A 24570-nucleotide genomic window follows, 5' to 3' on the forward strand; every position below is an offset into this window, starting at 1 on the left:
TGTCTTGGCGAAATAAAGTTTTTTTTGAACAACTTCATATAAATCGCTGTAACTTTTGATAGAAGACTCAGACAAACATGTTTATGGCTTTATCTTATAGAACTCAATATCCCCGTGCTGGGCAAACAGGTTTTGCAGCCGTTTGAGCTAAGATTTTAAAATTATTCACATAATGAAAACCTATACTTTGTTTCAGGCGAGTTTCCCATTCAAATGCATGTAACAGTGAGAAACGCATTGTCTTGGCGAAATAAAGCGTTTTTGAACAACTTCATATAAATCGCTGTAACTTTTGATAGAAGACTCAGACAAACATGTTTATGGCTTTATCTTATAGAACTCAATATCCCCGTGCTGGGTAAACAGGTTTTGCAGCCGTTTGAGCTAAGATTTTAAAATTATTCACATAATGAAAACCTATACTTTGTCTCAGGCGAGTTTCCCATTCAAATGCATGTAACAGTGAGAAACGCACTGTCTTGGCGAAATAAAGTTTTTTTTGAACAACTTCATATAAATCGCTGTAACTTTTGATAGAAGACTCAGACAAACATATGGCTTTATCTTATAGAACTCAATATCCCCGTGCTGGGCAAACAGGTTTTGCAGCCGTTTGAGCTAAGATTTTAAAATTATTCACATAATGAAAACCTATACTTTGTTTCAGGCGAGTTTCCCATTCAAATGCATGTAACAGTGAGAAACGCATTGTCTTGGCGAAATAAAGCGTTTTTGAACAACTTCATATAAATCGCTGTAACTTTTGATAGAAGACTCAGACAAACATGTTTATGGCTTTATCTTATAGAACTCAATATCCCCGTGCTGGGCAAACAGGTTTTGCAGCCGTTTGAGCTAAGATTTTAAAATTATTCACATAATGAAAACCTATACTTTGTTTCAGGCGAGTTTCCCATTCAAATGCATGTAACAGTGAGAAACGCATTGTCTTGGCGAAATAAAGCGTTTTTGAACAACTTCATATAAATCGCTGTAACTTTTGATAGAAGACTCAGACAAACATGTTTATGGCTTTATCTTATAGAACTCAATATCCCCGTGCTGGGCAAACAGGTTTTGCAGCCGTTTGAGCTAAGATTTTAAAATTATTCACATAATGAAAACCTATACTTTGTTTCAGGCGAGTTTCCCATTCAAATGCATGTAACAGTGAGAAACACACTGTCTTGGCGAAATAAAGCGTTTTTCAACCACTTCATATAAATCGCTGTAACTTTTGATAGAAGACTCAGACAAACATGTTTATGGCTTTATCTTATAGAACTCAATATCCCCGTGCTGGGCAAACAGGTTTTGCAGCCGTTTGAGCTAAGATTTTAAAATTATTCACATAATGAAAACCTATACTTTGTTTCAGGCGAGTTTCCCATTCAAATGCATGTAACAGTGAGAAACGCATTGTCTTGGCGAAATAAAGCGTTTTTGAACAACTTCATATAAATCGCTGTAACTTTTGATAGAAGACTCAGACAAACATGTTTATGGCTTTATCTTATAGAACTCAATATCCCCGTGCTGGGCAAACAGGTTTTGCAGCCGTTTGAGCTAAGATTTTTAAATTATTCACATAATGAAAACCTATACTTTGTCTCAGGCGAGTTTCCCATTCAAATGCATGTAACAGTGAGAAACGCATTGTCTTGGCGAAATAAAGTTTTTTTTGAACAACTTCATATAAATCGCTGTAACTTTTGATAGAAGACTCAGACAAACATATGGCTTTATCTTATAGAACTCAATATCCCCGTGCTGGGCAAACAGGTTTTGCAGCCGTTTGAGCTAAGATTTTAAAATTATTCACATAATGAAAACCTATACTTTGTTTCAGGCGAGTTTCCCATTCAAATGCATGTAACAGTGAGAAACGCATTGTCTTGGCGAAATAAAGTTTTTTTGAACAACTTCATATAAATCGCTGTAACTTTTGATAGAAGACTCAGACAAACATGTTTATGGCTTTATCTTATAGAACTCAATATCCCCGTGCTGGGCAAACAGGTTTTGCAGCCATTTGAGCTAAGATTTTAAAATTATTCACATAATGAAAATCTATACTTTGTTTCAGGCGAGTTTCCCATTCAAATGCATGTAACAGTGAGAAACACACTGTCTTGGCGAAATAAAGCGTTTTTCAACCACTTCATATAAATCGCTGTAACTTTTGATAGAAGACTCAGACAAACATGTTTATGGCTTTATCTTATAGAACTCAATATCCCCGTGCTGGGCAAACAGGTTTTGCAGCCGTTTGAGCTAAGATTTTAAAATTATTCACATAATGAAAACCTATACTTTGTTTCAGGCGAGTTTCCCATTCAAATGCATGTAACAGTGAGAAACGCATTGTCTTGGCGAAATAAAGCGTTTTTGAACAACTTCATATAAATCGCTGTAACTTTTGATAGAAGACTCAGACAAACATATGGCTTTATCTTATAGAACTCAATATCCCCGTGCTGGGCAAACAGGTTTTGCAGCCGTTTGAGCTAAGATTTTAAAATTATTCACATAATGAAAACCTATACTTTGTTTCAGGCGAGTTTCCCATTCAAATGCATGTAACAGTGAGAAACGCATTGTCTTGGCGAAATAAAGCGTTTTTGAACAACTTCATATAAATCGCTGTAACTTTTGATAGAAGACTCAGACAAACATGTTTATGGCTTTATCTTATAGAACTCAATATCCCCGTGCTGGGCAAACAGGTTTTGCAGCCGTTTGAGCTAAGATTTTAAAATTATTCACATAATGAAAACCTATACTTTGTTTCAGGCGAGTTTCCCATTCAAATGCATGTAACAGTGAGAAACGCATTGTCTTGGCGAAATAAAGTTTTTTTGAACAACTTCATATAAATCGCTGTAACTTTTGATAGAAGACTCAGACAAACATGTTTATGGCTTTATCTTATAGAACTCAATATCCCCGTGCTGGGTAAACAGGTTTTGCAGCCGTTTGAGCTAAGATTTTAAAATTATTCACATAATGAAAACCTATACTTTGTTTCAGGCGAGTTTCCCATTCAAATGCATGTAACAGTGAGAAACGCATTGTCTTGGCGAAATAAAGCGTTTTTGAACAACTTCATATAAATCGCTGTAACTTTTGATAGAAGACTCAGACAAACATGTTTATGGCTTTATCTTATATAACTCAATATCCCCGTGCTGGGCAAACAGGTTTTGCAGCCATTTGAGCTAAGATTTTAAAATTATTCACATAATGAAAACCTATACTTTGTTTCAGGCGAGTTTCCCATTCAAATGCATGTAACAGTGAGAAACGCATTGTCTTGGCGAAATAAAGCGTTTTTGAACAACTTCATATAAATCGCTGTAACTTTTGATAGAAGACTCAGACAAACATGTTTATGGCTTTATCTTATAGAACTCAATATCCCCGTGCTGGGTAAACAGGTTTTGCAGCCGTTTGAGCTAAGATTTTAAAATTATTCACATAATGAAAACCTATACTTTGTCTCAGGCGAGTTTCCCATTCAAATGCATGTAACAGTGAGAAACGCATTGTCTTGGCGAAATAAAGTTTTTTTTGAACAACTTCATATAAATCGCTGTAACTTTTGATAGAAGACTCAGACAAACATGTTTATGGCTTTATCTTATAGAACTCAATATCCCCGTGCTGGGCAAACAGGTTTTGCAGCCGTTTGAGCTAAGATTTTAAAATTATTCACATAATGAAAACCTATACTTTGTTTCAGGCGAGTTTCCCATTCAAATGCATGTAACAGTGAGAAACGCATTGTCTTGGCGAAATAAAGCGTTTTTGAACAACTTCATATAAATCGCTGTAACTTTTGATAGAAGACTCAGACAAACATGTTTATGGCTTTATCTTATAGAACTCAATATCCCCGTGCTGGGTAAACAGGTTTTGCAGCCGTTTGAGCTAAGATTTTAAAATTATTCACATAATGAAAACCTATACTTTGTCTCAGGCGAGTTTCCCATTCAAATGCATGTAACAGTGAGAAACGCACTGTCTTGGCGAAATAAAGTTTTTTTTGAACAACTTCATATAAATCGCTGTAACTTTTGATAGAAGACTCAGACAAACATATGGCTTTATCTTATAGAACTCAATATCCCCGTGCTGGGCAAACAGGTTTTGCAGCCGTTTGAGCTAAGATTTTAAAATTATTCACATAATGAAAACCTATACTTTGTTTCGGTCGAGTTTCCCATTCAAATGCATGTAACAGTGAGAAACGCATTGTCTTGGCGAAATAAAGCGTTTTTGAACAACTTCATATAAATCGCTGTAACTTTTGATAGAAGACTCAGACAAACATGTTTATGGCTTTATCTTATAGAACTCAATATCCCCGTGCTGGGCAAACAGGTTTTGCAGCCGTTTGAGCTAAGATTTTAAAATTATTCACATAATGAAAACCTATACTTTGTCTCAGGCGAGTTTCCCATTCAAATGCATGTAACAGTGAGAAACGCATTGTCTTGGCGAAATAAAGTTTTTTTTGAACAACTTCATATAAATCGCTGTAACTTTTGATAGAAGACTCAGACAAACATGTTTATGGCTTTATCTTATAGAACTCAATATCCCCGTGCTGGGCAAACAGGTTTTGCAGCCGTTTGAGCTAAGATTTTAAAATTATTCACATAATGAAAACCTATACTTTGTTTCAGGCGAGTTTCCCATTCAAATGCATGTAACAGTGAGAAACGCATTGTCTTGGCGAAATAAAGCGTTTTTGAACAACTTCATATAAATCGCTGTAACTTTTGATAGAAGACTCAGACAAACATATGGCTTTATCTTATAGAACTCAATATCCCCGTGCTGGGCAAACAGGTTTTGCAGCCGTTTGAGCTAAGATTTTAAAATTATTCACATAATGAAAACCTATACTTTGTTTCGGTCGAGTTTCCCATTCAAATGCATGTAACAGTGAGAAACGCATTGTCTTGGCGAAATAAAGCGTTTTTGAACAACTTCATATAAATCGCTGTAACTTTTGATAGAAGACTCAGACAAACATGTTTATGGCTTTATCTTATAGAACTCAATATCCCCGTGCTGGGCAAACAGGTTTTGCAGCCGTTTGAGCTAAGATTTTAAAATTATTCACATAATGAAAACCTATACTTTGTCTCAGGCGAGTTTCCCATTCAAATGCATGTAACAGTGAGAAACGCATTGTCTTGGCGAAATAAAGTTTTTTTTGAACAACTTCATATAAATCGCTGTAACTTTTGATAGAAGACTCAGACAAACATGTTTATGGCTTTATCTTATAGAACTCAATATCCCCGTGCTGGGCAAACAGGTTTTGCAGCCGTTTGAGCTAAGATTTTAAAATTATTCACATAATGAAAACCTATACTTTGTTTCAGGCGAGTTTCCCATTCAAATGCATGTAACAGTGAGAAACGCATTGTCTTGGCGAAATAAAGCGTTTTTGAACAACTTCATATAAATCGCTGTAACTTTTGATAGAAGACTCAGACAAACATGTTTATGGCTTTATCTTATAGAACTCAATATCCCCGTGCTGGGTAAACAGGTTTTGCAGCCGTTTGAGCTAAGATTTTAAAATTATTCACATAATGAAAACCTATACTTTGTCTCAGGCGAGTTTCCCATTCAAATGCATGTAACAGTGAGAAACGCACTGTCTTGGCGAAATAAAGTTTTTTTTGAACAACTTCATATAAATCGCTGTAACTTTTGATAGAAGACTCAGACAAACATATGGCTTTATCTTATAGAACTCAATATCCCCGTGCTGGGCAAACAGGTTTTGCAGCCGTTTGAGCTAAGATTTTAAAATTATTCACATAATGAAAACCTATACTTTGTTTCGGTCGAGTTTCCCATTCAAATGCATGTAACAGTGAGAAACGCATTGTCTTGGCGAAATAAAGCGTTTTTGAACAACTTCATATAAATCGCTGTAACTTTTGATAGAAGACTCAGACAAACATGTTTATGGCTTTATCTTATAGAACTCAATATCCCCGTGCTGGGCAAACAGGTTTTGCAGCCGTTTGAGCTAAGATTTTAAAATTATTCACATAATGAAAACCTATACTTTGTTTCAGGCGAGTTTCCCATTCAAATGCATGTAACAGTGAGAAACGCATTGTCTTGGCGAAATAAAGCGTTTTTGAACAACTTCATATAAATCGCTGTAACTTTTGATAGAAGACTCAGACAAACATGTTTATGGCTTTATCTTATAGAACTCAATATCCCCGTGCTGGGCAAACAGGTTTTGCAGCCGTTTGAGCTAAGATTTTAAAATTATTCACATAATGAAAACCTATACTTTGTTTCAGGCGAGTTTCCCATTCAAATGCATGTAACAGTGAGAAACGCATTGTCTTGGCGAAATAAAGCGTTTTTGAACAACTTCATATAAATCGCTGTAACTTTTGATAGAAGACTCAGACAAACATGTTTATGGCTTTATCTTATAGAACTCAATATCCCCGTGCTGGGCAAACAGGTTTTGCAGCCGTTTGAGCTAAGATTTTAAAATTATTCACATAATGAAAACCTATACTTTGTCTCAGGCGAGTTTCCCATTCAAATGCATGTAACAGTGAGAAACGCATTGTCTTGGCGAAATAAAGTTTTTTTTGAACAACTTCATATAAATCGCTGTAACTTTTGATAGAAGACTCAGACAAACATATGGCTTTATCTTATAGAACTCAATATCCCCGTGCTGGGCAAACAGGTTTTGCAGCCGTTTGAGCTAAGATTTTAAAATTATTCACATAATGAAAACCTATACTTTGTTTCAGGCGAGTTTCCCATTCAAATGCATGTAACAGTGAGAAACGCATTGTCTTGGCGAAATAAAGCGTTTTTGAACAACTTCATATAAATCGCTGTAACTTTTGATAGAAGACTCAGACAAACATGTTTATGGCTTTATCTTATAGAACTCAATATCCCCGTGCTGGGCAAACAGGTTTTGCAGCCGTTTGAGCTAAGATTTTAAAATTATTCACATAATGAAAACCTATACTTTGTTTCAGGCGAGTTTCCCATTCAAATGCATGTAACAGTGAGAAACGCATTGTCTTGGCGAAATAAAGCGTTTTTGAACAACTTCATATAAATCGCTGTAACTTTTGATAGAAGACTCAGACAAACATGTTTATGGCTTTATCTTATAGAACTCAATATCCCCGTGCTGGGCAAACAGGTTTTGCAGCCGTTTGAGCTAAGATTTTAAAATTATTCACATAATGAAAACCTATACTTTGTTTCAGGCGAGTTTCCCATTCAAATGCATGTAACAGTGAGAAACGCATTGTCTTGGCGAAATAAAGCGTTTTTGAACAACTTCATATAAATCGCTGTAACTTTTGATAGAAGACTCAGACAAACATATGGCTTTATCTTATAGAACTCAATATCCCCGTGCTGGGCAAACAGGTTTTGCAGCCGTTTGAGCTAAGATTTTAAAATTATTCACATAATGAAAACCTATACTTTGTTTCAGGCGAGTTTCCCATTCAAATGCATGTAACAGTGAGAAACGCATTGTCTTGGCGAAATAAAGCGTTTTTGAACAACTTCATATAAATCGCTGTAACTTTTGATAGAAGACTCAGACAAACATGTTTATGGCTTTATCTTATAGAACTCAATATCCCCGTGCTGGGCAAACAGGTTTTGCAGCCGTTTGAGCTAAGATTTTAAAATTATTCACATAATGAAAACCTATACTTTGTTTCAGGCGAGTTTCCCATTCAAATGCATGTAACAGTGAGAAACGCATTGTCTTGGCGAAATAAAGCGTTTTTGAACAACTTCATATAAATCGCTGTAACTTTTGATAGAAGACTCAGACAAACATATGGCTTTATCTTATAGAACTCAATATCCCCGTGCTGGGCAAACAGGTTTTGCAGCCGTTTGAGCTAAGATTTTAAAATTATTCACATAATGAAAACCTATACTTTGTTTCAGGCGAGTTTCCCATTCAAATGCATGTAACAGTGAGAAACGCATTGTCTTGGCGAAATAAAGCGTTTTTGAACAACTTCATATAAATCGCTGTAACTTTTGATAGAAGACTCAGACAAACATGTTTATGGCTTTATCTTATAGAACTCAATATCCCCGTGCTGGGCAAACAGGTTTTGCAGCCGTTTGAGCTAAGATTTTAAAATTATTCACATAATGAAAATCTATACTTTGTTTCAGGCGAGTTTCCCATTCAAATGCATGTAACAGTGAGAAACACACTGTCTTGGCGAAATAAAGCGTTTTTCAACCACTTCATATAAATCGCTGTAACTTTTGATAGAAGACTCAGACAAACATGTTTATGGCTTTATCTTATAGAACTCAATATCCCCGTGCTGGGCAAACAGGTTTTGCAGCCGTTTGAGCTAAGATTTTAAAATTATTCACATAATGAAAACCTATACTTTGTTTCAGGCGAGTTTCCCATTCAAATGCATGTAACAGTGAGAAACGCATTGTCTTGGCGAAATAAAGCGTTTTTGAACAACTTCATATAAATCGCTGTAACTTTTGATAGAAGACTCAGACAAACATGTTTATGGCTTTATCTTATAGAACTCAATATCCCCGTGCTGGGCAAACAGGTTTTGCAGCCGTTTGAGCTAAGATTTTAAAATTATTCACATAATGAAAACCTATACTTTGTTTCAGGCGAGTTTCCCATTCAAATGCATGTAACAGTGAGAAACGCATTGTCTTGGCGAAATAAAGCGTTTTTGAACAACTTCATATAAATCGCTGTAACTTTTGATAGAAGACTCAGACAAACATATGGCTTTATCTTATAGAACTCAATATCCCCGTGCTGGGCAAACAGGTTTTGCAGCCGTTTGAGCTAAGATTTTAAAATTATTCACATAATGAAAACCTATACTTTGTTTCAGGCGAGTTTCCCATTCAAATGCATGTAACAGTGAGAAACGCATTGTCTTGGCGAAATAAAGCGTTTTTGAACAACTTCATATAAATCGCTGTAACTTTTGATAGAAGACTCAGACAAACATGTTTATGGCTTTATCTTATAGAACTCAATATCCCCGTGCTGGGCAAACAGGTTTTGCAGCCGTTTGAGCTAAGATTTTAAAATTATTCACATAATGAAAACCTATACTTTGTTTCAGGCGAGTTTCCCATTCAAATGCATGTAACAGTGAGAAACGCATTGTCTTGGCGAAATAAAGCGTTTTTGAACAACTTCATATAAATCGCTGTAACTTTTGATAGAAGACTCAGACAAACATGTTTATGGCTTTATCTTATAGAACTCAATATCCCCGTGCTGGGCAAACAGGTTTTGCAGCCGTTTGAGCTAAGATTTTAAAATTATTCACATAATGAAAACCTATACTTTGTTTCAGGCGAGTTTCCCATTCAAATGCATGTAACAGTGAGAAACGCATTGTCTTGGCGAAATAAAGCGTTTTTGAACAACTTCATATAAATCGCTGTAACTTTTGATAGAAGACTCAGACAAACATATGGCTTTATCTTATAGAACTCAATATCCCCGTGCTGGGCAAACAGGTTTTGCAGCCGTTTGAGCTAAGATTTTAAAATTATTCACATAATGAAAACCTATACTTTGTTTCAGGCGAGTTTCCCATTCAAATGCATGTAACAGTGAGAAACGCATTGTCTTGGCGAAATAAAGCGTTTTTGAACAACTTCATATAAATCGCTGTAACTTTTGATAGAAGACTCAGACAAACATGTTTATGGCTTTATCTTATAGAACTCAATATCCCCGTGCTGGGCAAACAGGTTTTGCAGCCGTTTGAGCTAAGATTTTAAAATTATTCACATAATGAAAACCTATACTTTGTTTCAGGCGAGTTTCCCATTCAAATGCATGTAACAGTGAGAAACGCATTGTCTTGGCGAAATAAAGCGTTTTTGAACAACTTCATATAAATCGCTGTAACTTTTGATAGAAGACTCAGACAAACATGTTTATGGCTTTATCTTATAGAACTCAATATCCCCGTGCTGGGCAAACAGGTTTTGCAGCCGTTTGAGCTAAGATTTTAAAATTATTCACATAATGAAAACCTATACTTTGTTTCAGGCGAGTTTCCCATTCAAATGCATGTAACAGTGAGAAACACACTGTCTTGGCGAAATAAAGCGTTTTTCAACCACTTCATATAAATCGCTGTAACTTTTGATAGAAGACTCAGACAAACATGTTTATGGCTTTATCTTATAGAACTAAATATCCCCGTGCTGGGCAAACAGGTTTTGCAGCCGTTTGAGCTAAGATTTTAAAATTATTCACATAATGAAAACCTATACTTTGTTTCAGGCGAGTTTCCCATTCAAATGCATGTAACAGTGAGAAACGCATTGTCTTGGCGAAATAAAGCGTTTTTGAACAACTTCATATAAATCGCTGTAACTTTTGATAGAAGACTCAGACAAACATATGGCTTTATCTTATAGAACTCAATATCCCCGTGCTGGGCAAACAGGTTTTGCAGCCGTTTGAGCTAAGATTTTAAAATTATTCACATAATGAAAACCTATACTTTGTTTCAGGCGAGTTTCCCATTCAAATGCATGTAACAGTGAGAAACGCATTGTCTTGGCGAAATAAAGCGTTTTTGAACAACTTCATATAAATCGCTGTAACTTTTGATAGAAGACTCAGACAAACATGTTTATGGCTTTATCTTATAGAACTCAATATCCCCGTGCTGGGCAAACAGGTTTTGCAGCCGTTTGAGCTAAGATTTTAAAATTATTCACATAATGAAAATCTATACTTTGTTTCAGGCGAGTTTCCCATTCAAATGCATGTAACAGTGAGAAACACACTGTCTTGGCGAAATAAAGCGTTTTTCAACCACTTCATATAAATCGCTGTAACTTTTGATAGAAGACTCAGACAAACATGTGTATGGCTTTATCTTATAGAACTCAATATCCCCGTGCTGGGCAAACAGGTTTTGCAGCCGTTTGAGCTAAGATTTTAAAATTATTCACATAATGAAAACCTATACTTTGTTTCAGGCGAGTTTCCCATTCAAATGCATGTAACAGTGAGAAACGCATTGTCTTGGCGAAATAAAGCGTTTTTGAACAACTTCATATAAATCGCTGTAACTTTTGATAGAAGACTCAGACAAACATGTTTATGGCTTTATCTTATAGAACTCAATATCCCCGTGCTGGGCAAACAGGTTTTGCAGCCGTTTGAGCTAAGATTTTAAAATTATTCACATAATGAAAACCTATACTTTGTTTCAGGCGAGGTTCCCATTCAAATGCATGTAACAGTGAGAAACGCATTGTCTTGGCGAAATAAAGCGTTTTTGAACAACTTCATATAAATCGCTGTAACTTTTGATAGAAGACTCAGACAAACATGTTTATGGCTTTATCTTATAGAACTCAATATCCCCGTGCTGGGCAAACAGGTTTTGCAGCCGTTTGAGCTAAGATTTTAAAATTATTCACATAATGAAAACCTATACTTTGTTTCAGGCGAGTTTCCCATTCAAATGCATGTAACAGTGAGAAACGCATTGTCTTGGCGAAATAAAGCGTTTTTGAACAACTTCATATAAATCGCTGTAACTTTTGATAGAAGACTCAGACAAACATGTTTATGGCTTTATCTTATAGAACTCAATATCCCCGTGCTGGGCAAACAGGTTTTGCAGCCGTTTGAGCTAAGATTTTAAAATTATTCACATAATGAAAACCTATACTTTGTTTCAGGCGAGTTTCCCATTCAAATGCATGTAACAGTGAGAAACGCATTGTCTTGGCGAAATAAAGCGTTTTTGAACAACTTCATATAAATCGCTGTAACTTTTGATAGAAGACTCAGACAAACATATGGCTTTATCTTATAGAACTCAATATCCCCGTGCTGGGCAAACAGGTTTTGCAGCCGTTTGAGCTAAGATTTTAAAATTATTCACATAATGAAAACCTATACTTTGTTTCAGGCGAGTTTCCCATTCAAATGCATGTAACAGTGAGAAACGCATTGTCTTGGCGAAATAAAGCGTTTTTGAACAACTTCATATAAATCGCTGTAACTTTTGATAGAAGACTCAGACAAACATGTTTATGGCTTTATCTTATAGAACTCAATATCCCCGTGCTGGGCAAACAGGTTTTGCAGCCGTTTGAGCTAAGATTTTAAAATTATTCACATAATGAAAACCTATACTTTGTTTCAGGCGAGTTTCCCATTCAAATGCATGTAACAGTGAGAAACACACTGTCTTGGCGAAATAAAGCGTTTTTCAACCACTTCATATAAATCGCTGTAACTTTTGATAGAAGACTCAGACAAACATGTTTATGGCTTTATCTTATAGAACTCAATATCCCCGTGCTGGGCAAACAGGTTTTGCAGCCGTTTGAGCTAAGATTTTAAAATTATTCACATAATGAAAACCTATACTTTGTTTCAGGCGAGTTTCCCATTCAAATGCATGTAACAGTGAGAAACGCATTGTCTTGGCGAAATAAAGTTTTTTTTGAACAACTTCATATAAATCGCTGTAACTTTTGATAGAAGACTCAGACAAACATATGGCTTTATCTTATAGAACTCAATATCCCCGTGCTGGGCAAACAGGTTTTGCAGCCGTTTGAGCTAAGATTTTAAAATTATTCACATAATGAAAACCTATACTTTGTTTCAGGCGAGTTTCCCATTCAAATGCATGTAACAGTGAGAAACGCATTGTCTTGGCGAAATAAAGCGTTTTTGAACAACTTCATATAAATCGCTGTAACTTTTGATAGAAGACTCAGACAAACATGTTTATGGCTTTATCTTATAGAACTCAATATCCCCGTGCTGGGCAAACAGGTTTTGCAGCCGTTTGAGCTAAGATTTTAAAATTATTCACATAATGAAAACCTATACTTTGTTTCAGGCGAGTTTCCCATTCAAATGCATGTAACAGTGAGAAACGCATTGTCTTGGCGAAATAAAGCGTTTTTGAACAACTTCATATAAATCGCTGTAACTTTTGATAGAAGACTCAGACAAACATATGGCTTTATCTTATAGAACTCAATATCCCCGTGCTGGGCAAACAGGTTTTGCAGCCGTTTGAGCTAAGATTTTAAAATTATTCACATAATGAAAACCTATACTTTGTTTCAGGCGAGTTTCCCATTCAAATGCATGTAACAGTGAGAAACACACTGTCTTGGCGAAATAAAGCGTTTTTCAACCACTTCATATAAATCGCTGTAACTTTTGATAGAAGACTCAGACAAACATGTTTATGGCTTTATCTTATAGAACTCAATATCCCCGTGCTGGGCAAACAGGTTTTGCAGCCGTTTGAGCTAAGATTTTAAAATTATTCACATAATGAAAACCTATACTTTGTTTCAGGCGAGTTTCCCATTCAAATGCATGTAACAGTGAGAAACGCATTGTCTTGGCGAAATAAAGCGTTTTTGAACAACTTCATATAAATCGCTGTAACTTTTGATAGAAGACTCAGACAAACATGTTTATGGCTTTATCTTATAGAACTCAATATCCCCGTGCTGGGCAAACAGGTTTTGCAGCCGTTTGAGCTAAGATTTTAAAATTATTCACATAATGAAAACCTATACTTTGTTTCAGGCGAGTTTCCCATTCAAATGCATGTAACAGTGAGAAACACACTGTCTTGGCGAAATAAAGCGTTTTTCAACCACTTCATATAAATCGCTGTAACTTTTGATAGAAGACTCAGACAAACATGTTTATGGCTTTATCTTATAGAACTCAATATCCCCGTGCTGGGCAAACAGGTTTTGCAGCCGTTTGAGCTAAGATTTTAAAATTATTCACATAATGAAAACCTATACTTTGTTTCAGGCGAGTTTCCCATTCAAATGCATGTAACAGTGAGAAACGCATTGTCTTGGCGAAATAAAGCGTTTTTGAACAACTTCATATAAATCGCTGTAACTTTTGATAGAAGACTCAGACAAACATGTTTATGGCTTTATCTTATAGAACTCAATATCCCCGTGCTGGGCAAACAGGTTTTGCAGCCGTTTGAGCTAAGATTTTAAAATTATTCACATAATGAAAACCTATACTTTGTTTCAGGCGAGTTTCCCATTCAAATGCATGTAACAGTGAGAAACGCATTGTCTTGGCGAAATAAAGCGTTTTTGAACAACTTCATATAAATCGCTGTAACTTTTGATAGAAGACTCAGACAAACATGTTTATGGCTTTATCTTATAGAACTCAATATCCCCGTGCTGGGCAAACAGGTTTTGCAGCCGTTTGAGCTAAGATTTTAAAATTATTCACATAATGAAAACCTATACTTTGTTTCAGGCGAGTTTCCCATTCAAATGCATGTAACAGTGAGAAACACACTGTCTTGGCGAAATAAAGCGTTTTTCAACCACTTCATATAAATCGCTGTAACTTTTGATAGAAGACTCAGACAAACATGTTTATGGCTTTATCTTATAGAACTCAATATCCCCGTGCTGGGCAAACAGGTTTTGCAGCCGTTTGAGCTAAGATTTTAAAATTATTCACATAATGAAAACCTATACTTTGTTTCAGGCGAGTTTCCCATTCAAATGCATGTAACAGTGAGAAACGCATTGTCTTGGCGAAATAAAGTTTTTTTTGAACAACTTCATATAAATCGCTGTAACTTTTGATAGAAGACTCAGACAAACATATGGCTTTATCTTATAGAACTCAATATCCCCGTGCTGGGCAAACAGGTTTTGCAGCCGTTTGAGCTAAGATTTTAAAATTATTCACATAATGAAAACCTATACTTTGTTTCAGGCGAGTTTCCCATTCAAATGCATGTAACAGTGAGAAACGCATTGTCTTGGCGAAATAAAGCGTTTTTGAACAACTTCATATAAATCGCTGTAACTTTTGATAGAAGACTCAGACAAACATGTTTATGGCTTTATCTTATAGAACTCAATATCCCCGTGCTGGGCAAACAGGTTTTGCAGCCGTTTGAGCTAAGATTTCAAAAATTATTCACATAATGAAAATCTATACTTTGTTTCAGGCGAGTTTCCCATTCAAATGCATGTAACAGTGAGAAACACACTGTCTTGGCGAAATAAAGCGTTTTTCAACCACTTCATATAAATCGCTGTAACTTTTGATAGAAGACTCAGACAAACATGTTTATGGCTTTATCTTATAGAACTCAATATCCCCGTGCTGGGCAAACAGGTTTTGCAGCCGTTTGAGCTAAGATTTTAAAATTATTCACATAATGAAAACCTATACTTTGTTTCAGGCGAGTTTCCCATTCAAATGCATGTAACAGTGAGAAACGCATTGTCTTGGCGAAATAAAGCGTTTTTGAACAACTTCATATAAATCGCTGTAACTTTTGATAGAAGACTCAGACAAACATATGGCTTTATCTTATAGAACTCAATATCCCCGTGCTGGGCAAACAGGTTTTGCAGCCGTTTGAGCTAAGATTTTAAAATTATTCACATAATGAAAACCTATACTTTGTTTCAGGCGAGTTTCCCATTCAAATGCATGTAACAGTGAGAAACGCATTGTCTTGGCGAAATAAAGCGTTTTTGAACAACTTCATATAAATCGCTGTAACTTTTGATAGAAGACTCAGACAAACATATGGCTTTATCTTATAGAACTCAATATCCCCGTGCTGGGCAAACAGGTTTTGCAGCCGTTTGAGCTAAGATTTTAAAATTATTCACATAATGAAAATCTATACTTTGTTTCAGGCGAGTTTCCCATTCAAATGCATGTAACAGTGAGAAACACACTGTCTTGGCGAAATAAAGCGTTTTTCAACCACTTCATATAAATCGCTGTAACTTTTGATAGAAGACTCAGACAAACATGTTTATGGCTTTATCTTATAGAACTCAATATCCCCGTGCTGGGCAAACAGGTTTTGCAGCCGTTTGAGCTAAGATTTTAAAATTATTCACACAATGAAAACCTATACTTTGTTTCAGGCGAGTTTCCCATTCAAATGCATGTAACAGTGAGAAACGCATTGTCTTGGCGAAATAAAGCGTTTTTGAACAACTTCATATAAATCGCTGTAACTTTTGATAGAAGACTCAGACAAACATGTTTATGGCTTTATCTTATAGAACTCAATATCCCCGTGCTGGGCAAACAGGTTTTGCAGCCGTTTGAGCTAAGATTTTAAAATTATTCACATAATGAAAACCTATACTTTGTTTCAGGCGAGTTTCCCATTCAAATGCATGTAACAGTGAGAAACGCATTGTCTTGGCGAAATAAAGCGTTTTTGAACAACTTCATATAAATCGCTGTAACTTTTGATAGAAGACTCAGACAAACATGTTTATGGCTTTATCTTATAGAACTCAATATCCCCGTGCTGGGCAAACAGGTTTTGCAGCCGTTTGAGCTAAGATTTTAAAATTATTCACATAATGAAAACCTATACTTTGTTTCAGGCGAGTTTCCCATTCAAATGCATGTAACAGTGAGAAACGCATTGTCTTGGCGAAATAAAGCGTTTTTGAACAACTTCATATAAATCGCTGTAACTTTTGATAGAAGACTCAGACAAACATATGGCTTTATCTTATAGAACTCAATATCCCCGTGCTGGGCAAACAGGTTTTGCAGCCGTTTGAGCTAAGATTTTAAAATTATTCACATAATGAAAACCTATACTTTGTTTCAGGCGAGTTTCCCATTCAAATGCATGTAACAGTGAGAAACACACTGTCTTGGCGAAATAAAGCGTTTTTCAACCACTTCATATAAATCGCTGTAACTTTTGATAGAAGACTCAGACAAACATGTTTATGGCTTTATCTTATAGAACTCAATATCCCCGTGCTGGGCAAACAGGTTTTGCAGCCGTTTGAGCTAAGATTTTAAAATTATTCACATAATGAAAACCTATACTTTGTTTCAGGCGAGTTTCCCATTCAAATGCATGTAACAGTGAGAAACGCATTGTCTTGGCGAAATAAAGTTTTTTTTGAACAACTTCATATAAATCGCTGTAACTTTTGATAGAAGACTCAGACAAACATATGGCTTTATCTTATAGAACTCAATATCCCCGTGCTGGGCAAACAGGTTTTGCAGCCGTTTGAGCTAAGATTTTAAAATTATTCACATAATGAAAACCTATACTTTGTTTCAGGCGAGTTTCCCATTCAAATGCATGTAACAGTGAGAAACGCATTGTCTTGGCGAAATAAAGCGTTTTTGAACAACTTCATATAAATCGCTGTAACTTTTGATAGAAGACTCAGACAAACATGTTTATGGCTTTATCTTATAGAACTCAATATCCCCGTGCTGGGCAAACAGGTTTTGCAGCCGTTTGAGCTAAGATTTCAAAATTATTCACATAATGAAAATCTATACTTTGTTTCAGGCGAGTTTCCCATTCAAATGCATGTAACAGTGAGAAACACACTGTCTTGGCGAAATAAAGCGTTTTTCAACCACTTCATATAAATCGCTGTAACTTTTGATAGAAGACTCAGACAAACATGTTTATGGCTTTATCTTATAGAACTCAATATCCCCGTGCTGGGCAAACAGGTTTTGCAGCCGTTTGAGCTAAGATTTTAAAATTATTCACATAATGAAAACCTATACTTTGTTTCAGGCGAGTTTCCCATTCAAATGCATGTAACAGTGAGAAACGCATTGTCTTGGCGAAATAAAGCGTTTTTGAACAACTTCATATAAATCGCTGTAACTTTTGATAGAAGACTCAGACAAACATGTTTATGGCTTTATCTTATAGAACTCAATATCCCCGTGCTGGGCAAACAGGTTTTGCAGCCGTTTGAGCTAAGATTTTAAAATTATTCACATAATGAAAACCTATACTTTGTTTCAGGCGAGTTTCCCATTCAAATGCATGTAACAGTGAGAAACGCATTGTCTTGGCGAAATAAAGCGTTTTTGAACAACTTCATATAAATCGCTGTAACTTTTGATAGAAGACTCAGACAAACATGTTTATGGCTTTATCTTATAGAACTCAATATCCCCGTGCTGGGCAAACAGGTTTTGCAGCCGTTTGAGCTAAGATTTTAAAATTATTCACATAATGAAAATCTATACTTTGTTTCAGGCGAGTTTCCCATTCAAATGCATGTAACAGTGAGAAACACACTGTCTTGGCGAAATAAAGCGTTTTTCAACCACTTCATATAAATCGCTGTAACTTTTGATAGAAGACTCAGACAAACATGTTTATGGCTTTATCTTATAGAACTCAATATCCCCGTGCTGGGCAAACAGGTTTTGCAGCCGTTTGAGCTAAGATTTTAAAATTATTCACATAATGAAAACCTATACTTTGTTTCAGGCGAGTTTCCCATTCAAATGCATGTAACAGTGAGAAACGCATTGTCTTGGCGAAATAAAGCGTTTTTGAACAACTTCATATAAATCGCTGTAACTTTTGATAGAAGACTCAGACAAACATGTTTATGGCTTTATCTTATAGAACTCAATATCCCCGTGCTGGGCAAACAGGTTTTGCAGCCGTTTGAGCTAAGATTTTAAAATTATTCACATAATGAAAACCTATACTTTGTTTCAGGCGAGTTTCCCATTCAAATGCATGTAACAGTGAGAAACGCATTGTCTTGGCGAAATAAAGCGTTTTTGAACAACTTCATATAAATCGCTGTAACTTTTGATAGAAGACTCAGACAAACATGTTTATGGCTTTATCTTATAGAACTCAATATCCCCGTGCTGGGCAAACAGGTTTTGCAGCCGTTTGAGCTAAGATTTTAAAATTATTCACATAATGAAAACCTATACTTTGTCTCAGGCGAGTTTCCCATTCAAATGCATGTAACAGTGAGAAACGCATTGTCTTGGCGAAATAAAGTTTTTTTTGAACAACTTCATATAAATCGCTGTAACTTTTGATAGAAGACTCAGACAAACATATGGCTTTATCTTATAGAACTCAATATCCCCGTGCTGGGCAAACAGGTTTTGCAGCCGTTTGAGCTAAGATTTTAAAATTATTCACATAATGAAAACCTATACTTTGTTTCAGGCGAGTTTCCCATTCAAATGCATGTAACAGTGAGAAACGCATTGTCTTGGCGAAATAAAGTTTTTTTTGAACAACTTCATATAAATCGCTGTAACTTTTGATAGAAGACTCAGACAAACATGTTTATGGCTTTATCTTATAGAACTCAATATCCCCGTGCTGGGCAAACAGGTTTTGCAGCCGTTTGAGCTAAGATTTTAAAATTATTCACATAATGAAAACCTATACTTTGTCTCAGGCGAGTTTCCCATTCAAATGCATGTAACAGTGAGAAACGCATTGTCTTGGCGAAATAAAGTTTTTTTTGAACAACTTCATATAAATCGCTGTAACTTTTGATAGAAGACTCAGACAAACATATGGCTTTATCTTATAGAACTCAATATCCCCGTGCTGGGCAAACAGGTTTTGCAGCCGTTTGAGCTAAGATTTTAAAATTATTCACATAATGAAAACCTATACTTTGTTTCAGGCGAGTTTCCCATTCAAATGCATGTAACAGTGAGAAACGCATTGTCTTGGCGAAATAAAGCGTTTTTGAACAACTTCATATAAATCGCTGTAACTTTTGATAGAAGACTCAGACAAACATGTTTATGGCTTTATCTTATAGAACTCAATATCCCCGTGCTGGGCAAACAGGTTTTGCAGCCGTTTGAGCTAAGATTTTAAAATTATTCACATAATGAAAACCTATACTTTGTTTCAGGCGAGTTTCCCATTCAAATGCATGTAACAGTGAGAAACGCATTGTCTTGGCGAAATAAAGCGTTTTTGAACAACTTCATATAAATCGCTGTAACTTTTGATAGAAGACTCAGACAAACATATGGCTTTATCTTATAGAACTCAATATCCCCGTGCTGGGCAAACAGGTTTTGCAGCCGTTTGAGCTAAGATTTTAAAATTATTCACATAATGAAAACCTATACTTTGTTTCAGGCGAGTTTCCCATTCAAATGCATGTAACAGTGAGAAACGCATTGTCTTGGCGAAATAAAGCGTTTTTGAACAACTTCATATAAATCGCTGTAACTTTTGATAGAAGACTCAGACAAACATGTTTATGGCTTTATCTTATAGAACTCAATATCCCCGTGCTGGGCAAACAGGTTTTGCAGCCGTTTGAGCTAAGATTTTAAAATTATTCACATAATGAAAATCTATACTTTGTTTCAGGCGAGTTTCCCATTCAAATGCATGTAACAGTGAGAAACACACTGTCTTGGCGAAATAAAGCGTTTTTCAACCACTTCATATAAATCGCTGTAACTTTTGATAGAAGACTCAGACAAACATGTTTATGGCTTTATCTTATAGAACTCAATATCCCCGTGCTGGGCAAACAGGTTTTGCAGCCGTTTGAGCTAAGATTTTAAAATTATTCACATAATGAAAACCTATACTTTGTTTCAGGCGAGTTTCCCATTCAAATGCATGTAACAGTGAGAAACGCATTGTCTTGGCGAAATAAAGCGTTTTTGAACAACTTCATATAAATCGCTGTAACTTTTGATAGAAGACTCAGACAAACATGTTTATGGCTTTATCTTATAGAACTCAATATCCCCGTGCTGGGCAAACAGGTTTTGCAGCCGTTTGAGCTAAGATTTTAAAATTATTCACATAATGAAAACCTATACTTTGTTTCAGGCGAGTTTCCCATTCAAATGCATGTAACAGTGAGAAACGCATTGTCTTGGCGAAATAAAGCGTTTTTGAACAACTTCATATAAATCGCTGTAACTTTTGATAGAAGACTCAGACAAACATGTTTATGGCTTTATCTTATAGAACTCAATATCCCCGTGCTGGGCAAACAGGTTTTGCAGCCGTTTGAGCTAAGATTTTAAAATTATTCACATAATGAAAATCTATACTTTGTTTCAGGCGAGTTTCCCATTCAAATGCATGTAACAGTGAGAAACACACTGTCTTGGCGAAATAAAGCGTTTTTCAACCACTTCATATAAATCGCTGTAACTTTTGATAGAAGACTCAGACAAACATGTTTATGGCTTTATCTTATAGAACTCAATATCCCCGTGCTGGGCAAACAGGTTTTGCAGCCGTTTGAGCTAAGATTTTAAAATTATTCACATAATGAAAACCTATACTTTGTTTCAGGCGAGTTTCCCATTCAAATGCATGTAACAGTGAGAAACGCATTGTCTTGGCGAAATAAAGCGTTTTTGAACAACTTCATATAAATCGCTGTAACTTTTGATAGAAGACTCAGACAAACATGTTTATGGCTTTATCTTATAGAACTCAATATCCCCGTGCTGGGCAAACAGGTTTTGCAGCCGTTTGAGCTAAGATTTTAAAATTATTCACATAATGAAAACCTATACTTTGTTTCAGGCGAGTTTCCCATTCAAATGCATGTAACAGTGAGAAACGCATTGTCTTGGCGAAATAAAGCGTTTTTGAACAACTTCATATAAATCGCTGTAACTTTTGATAGAAGACTCAGACAAACATATGGCTTTATCTTATAGAACTCAATATCCCCGTGCTGGGCAAACAGGTTTTGCAGCCGTTTGAGCTAAGATTTTAAAATTATTCACATAATGAAAACCTATACTTTGTTTCAGGCGAGTTTCCCATTCAAATGCATGTAACAGTGAGAAACGCATTGTCTTGGCGAAATAAAGCGTTTTTGAACAACTTCATATAAATCGCTGTAACTTTTGATAGAAGACTCAGACAAACATGTTTATGGCTTTATCTTATAGAACTCAATATCCCCGTGCTGGGCAAACAGGTTTTGCAGCCGTTTGAGCTAAGATTTCAAAATTATTCACATAATGAAAATCTATACTTTGTTTCAGGCGAGTTTCCCATTCAAATGCATGTAACAGTGAGAAACACACTGTCTTGGCGAAATAAAGCGTTTTTCAACCACTTCATATAAATCGCTGTAATTTTGATAGAAGACTCAGACAAACATGTTTATGGCTTTATCTTATAGAACTCAATATCCCCGTGCTGGGCAAACAGGTTTTGCAGCCGTTTGAGCTAAGATTTTAAAATTATTCACATAATGAAAACCTATACTTTGTTTCAGGCGAGTTTCCCATTCAAATGCATGTAACAGTGAGAAACGCATTGTCTTGGCGAAATAAAGCGTTTTTGAACAACTTCATATAAATCGCTGTAACTTTTGATAGAAGACTCAGACAAACATGTTTATGGCTTTATCTTATAGAACTCAATATCCCCGTGCTGGGCAAACAGGTTTTGCAGCCGTTTGAGCTAAGATTTTAAAATTATTCACATAATGAAAACCTATACTTTGTTTCAGGCGAGTTTCCCATTCAAATGCATGTAACAGTGAGAAACGCATTGTCTTGGCGAAATAAAGCGTTTTTGAACAACTTCATATAAATCGCTGTAACTTTTGATAGAAGACTCAGACAAACATGTTTATGGCTTTATCTTATAGAACTCAATATCCCCGTGCTGGGCAAACAGGTTTTGCAGCCGTTTGAGCTAAGATTTCAAAATTATTCACATAATGAAAATCTATACTTTGTTTCAGGCGAGTTTCCCATTCAAATGCATGTAACAGTGAGAAACACACTGTCTTGGCGAAATAAAGCGTTTTTCAACCACTTCATATAAATCGCTGTAACTTTTGATAGAAGACTCAGACAAACATGTTTATGGCTTTATCTTATAGAACTCAATATCCCCGTGCTGGGCAAACAGGTTTTGCAGCCGTTTGAGCTAAGATTTTAAAATTATTCACATAATGAAAACCTATACTTTGTTTCAGGCGAGTTTCCCATTCAAATGCATGTAACAGTGAGAAACGCATTGTCTTGGCGAAATAAAGCGTTTTTGAACAACTTCATATAAATCGCTGTAACTTTTGATAGAAGACTCAGACAAACATGTTTATGGCTTTATCTTATAGAACTCAATATCCCCGTGCTGGGCAAACAGGTTTTGCAGCCGTTTGAGCTAAGATTTTAAAATTATTCACATAATGAAAACCTATACTTTGTTTCAGGCGAGTTTCCCATTCAAATGCATGTAACAGTGAGAAACGCATTGTCTTGGCGAAATAAAGCGTTTTTGAACAACTTCATATAAATCGCTGTAACTTTTGATAGAAGACTCAGACAAACATGTTTATGGCTTTATCTTATAGAACTCAATATCCCCGTGCTGGGCAAACAGGTTTTGCAGCCGTTTGAGCTAAGATTTCAAAATTATTCACATAATGAAAATCTATACTTTGTTTCAGGCGAGTTTCCCATTCAAATGCATGTAACAGTGAGAAACACACTGTCTTGGCGAAATAAAGCGTTTTTCAACCACTTCATATAAATCGCTGTAACTTTTGATAGAAGACTCAGACAAACATGTTTATGGCTTTATCTTATAGAACTCAATATCCCCGTGCTGGGCAAACAGGTTTTGCAGCCGTTTGAGCTAAGATTTTAAAATTATTCACATAATGAAAACCTATACTTTGTTTCAGGCGAGTTTCCCATTCAAATGCATGTAACAGTGAGAAACGCATTGTCTTGGCGAAATAAAGCGTTTTTGAACAACTTCATATAAATCGCTGTAACTTTTGATAGAAGACTCAGACAAACATGTTTATGGCTTTATCTTATAGAACTCAATATCCCCGTGCTGGGCAAACAGGTTTTGCAGCCGTTTGAGCTAAGATTTTAAAATTATTCACATAATGAAAACCTATACTTTGTTTCAGGCGAGTTTCCCATTCAAATGCATGTAACAGTGAGAAACGCATTGTCTTGGCGAAATAAAGCGTTTTTGAACAACTTCATATAAATCGCTGTAACTTTTGATAGAAGACTCAGACAAACATGTTTATGGCTTTATCTTATAGAACTCAATATCCCCGTGCTGGGCAAACAGGTTTTGCAGCCGTTTGAGCTAAGATTTCAAAATTATTCACATAATGAAAATCTATACTTTGTTTCAGGCGAGTTTCCCATTCAAATGCATGTAACAGTGAGAAACACACTGTCTTGGCGAAATAAAGCGTTTTTCAACCACTTCATATAAATCGCTGTAACTTTTGATAGAAGACTCAGACAAACATGTTTATGGCTTTATCTTATAGAACTCAATATCCCCGTGCTGGGCAAACAGGTTTTGCAGCCGTTTGAGCTAAGATTTTAAAATTATTCACATAATGAAAACCTATACTTTGTTTCAGGCGAGTTTCCCATTCAAATGCATGTAACAGTGAGAAACGCATTGTCTTGGCGAAATAAAGCGTTTTTGAACAACTTCATATAAATCGCTGTAACTTTTGATAGAAGACTCAGACAAACATATGGCTTTATCTTATAGAACTCAATATCCCCGTGCTGGGCAAACAGGTTTTGCAGCCGTTTGAGCTAAGATTTTAAAATTATTCACATAATGAAAACCTATACTTTGTTTCAGGCGAGTTTCCCATTCAAATGCATGTAACAGTGAGAAACGCATTGTCTTG

General features: G+C 35.8%; 1 protein-coding gene across 2 annotated transcripts in view; it reads left to right on the top strand.

Moving 5' to 3' along the window:
- Nucleotides 1–24570, top strand: part of LOC309692080 (piggyBac transposable element-derived protein 4-like) — a 348867-nt gene that overhangs the window by 159099 nt on the left and 165198 nt on the right. The gene's annotated exons all lie outside the window — the stretch shown is intronic.

Source organism: Aulonocara stuartgranti, assembly GCF_965226115.1.
Source record: "Aulonocara stuartgranti genome assembly, chromosome: 17".
NCBI lineage: Eukaryota > Metazoa > Chordata > Actinopteri > Cichliformes > Cichlidae > Aulonocara > Aulonocara stuartgranti.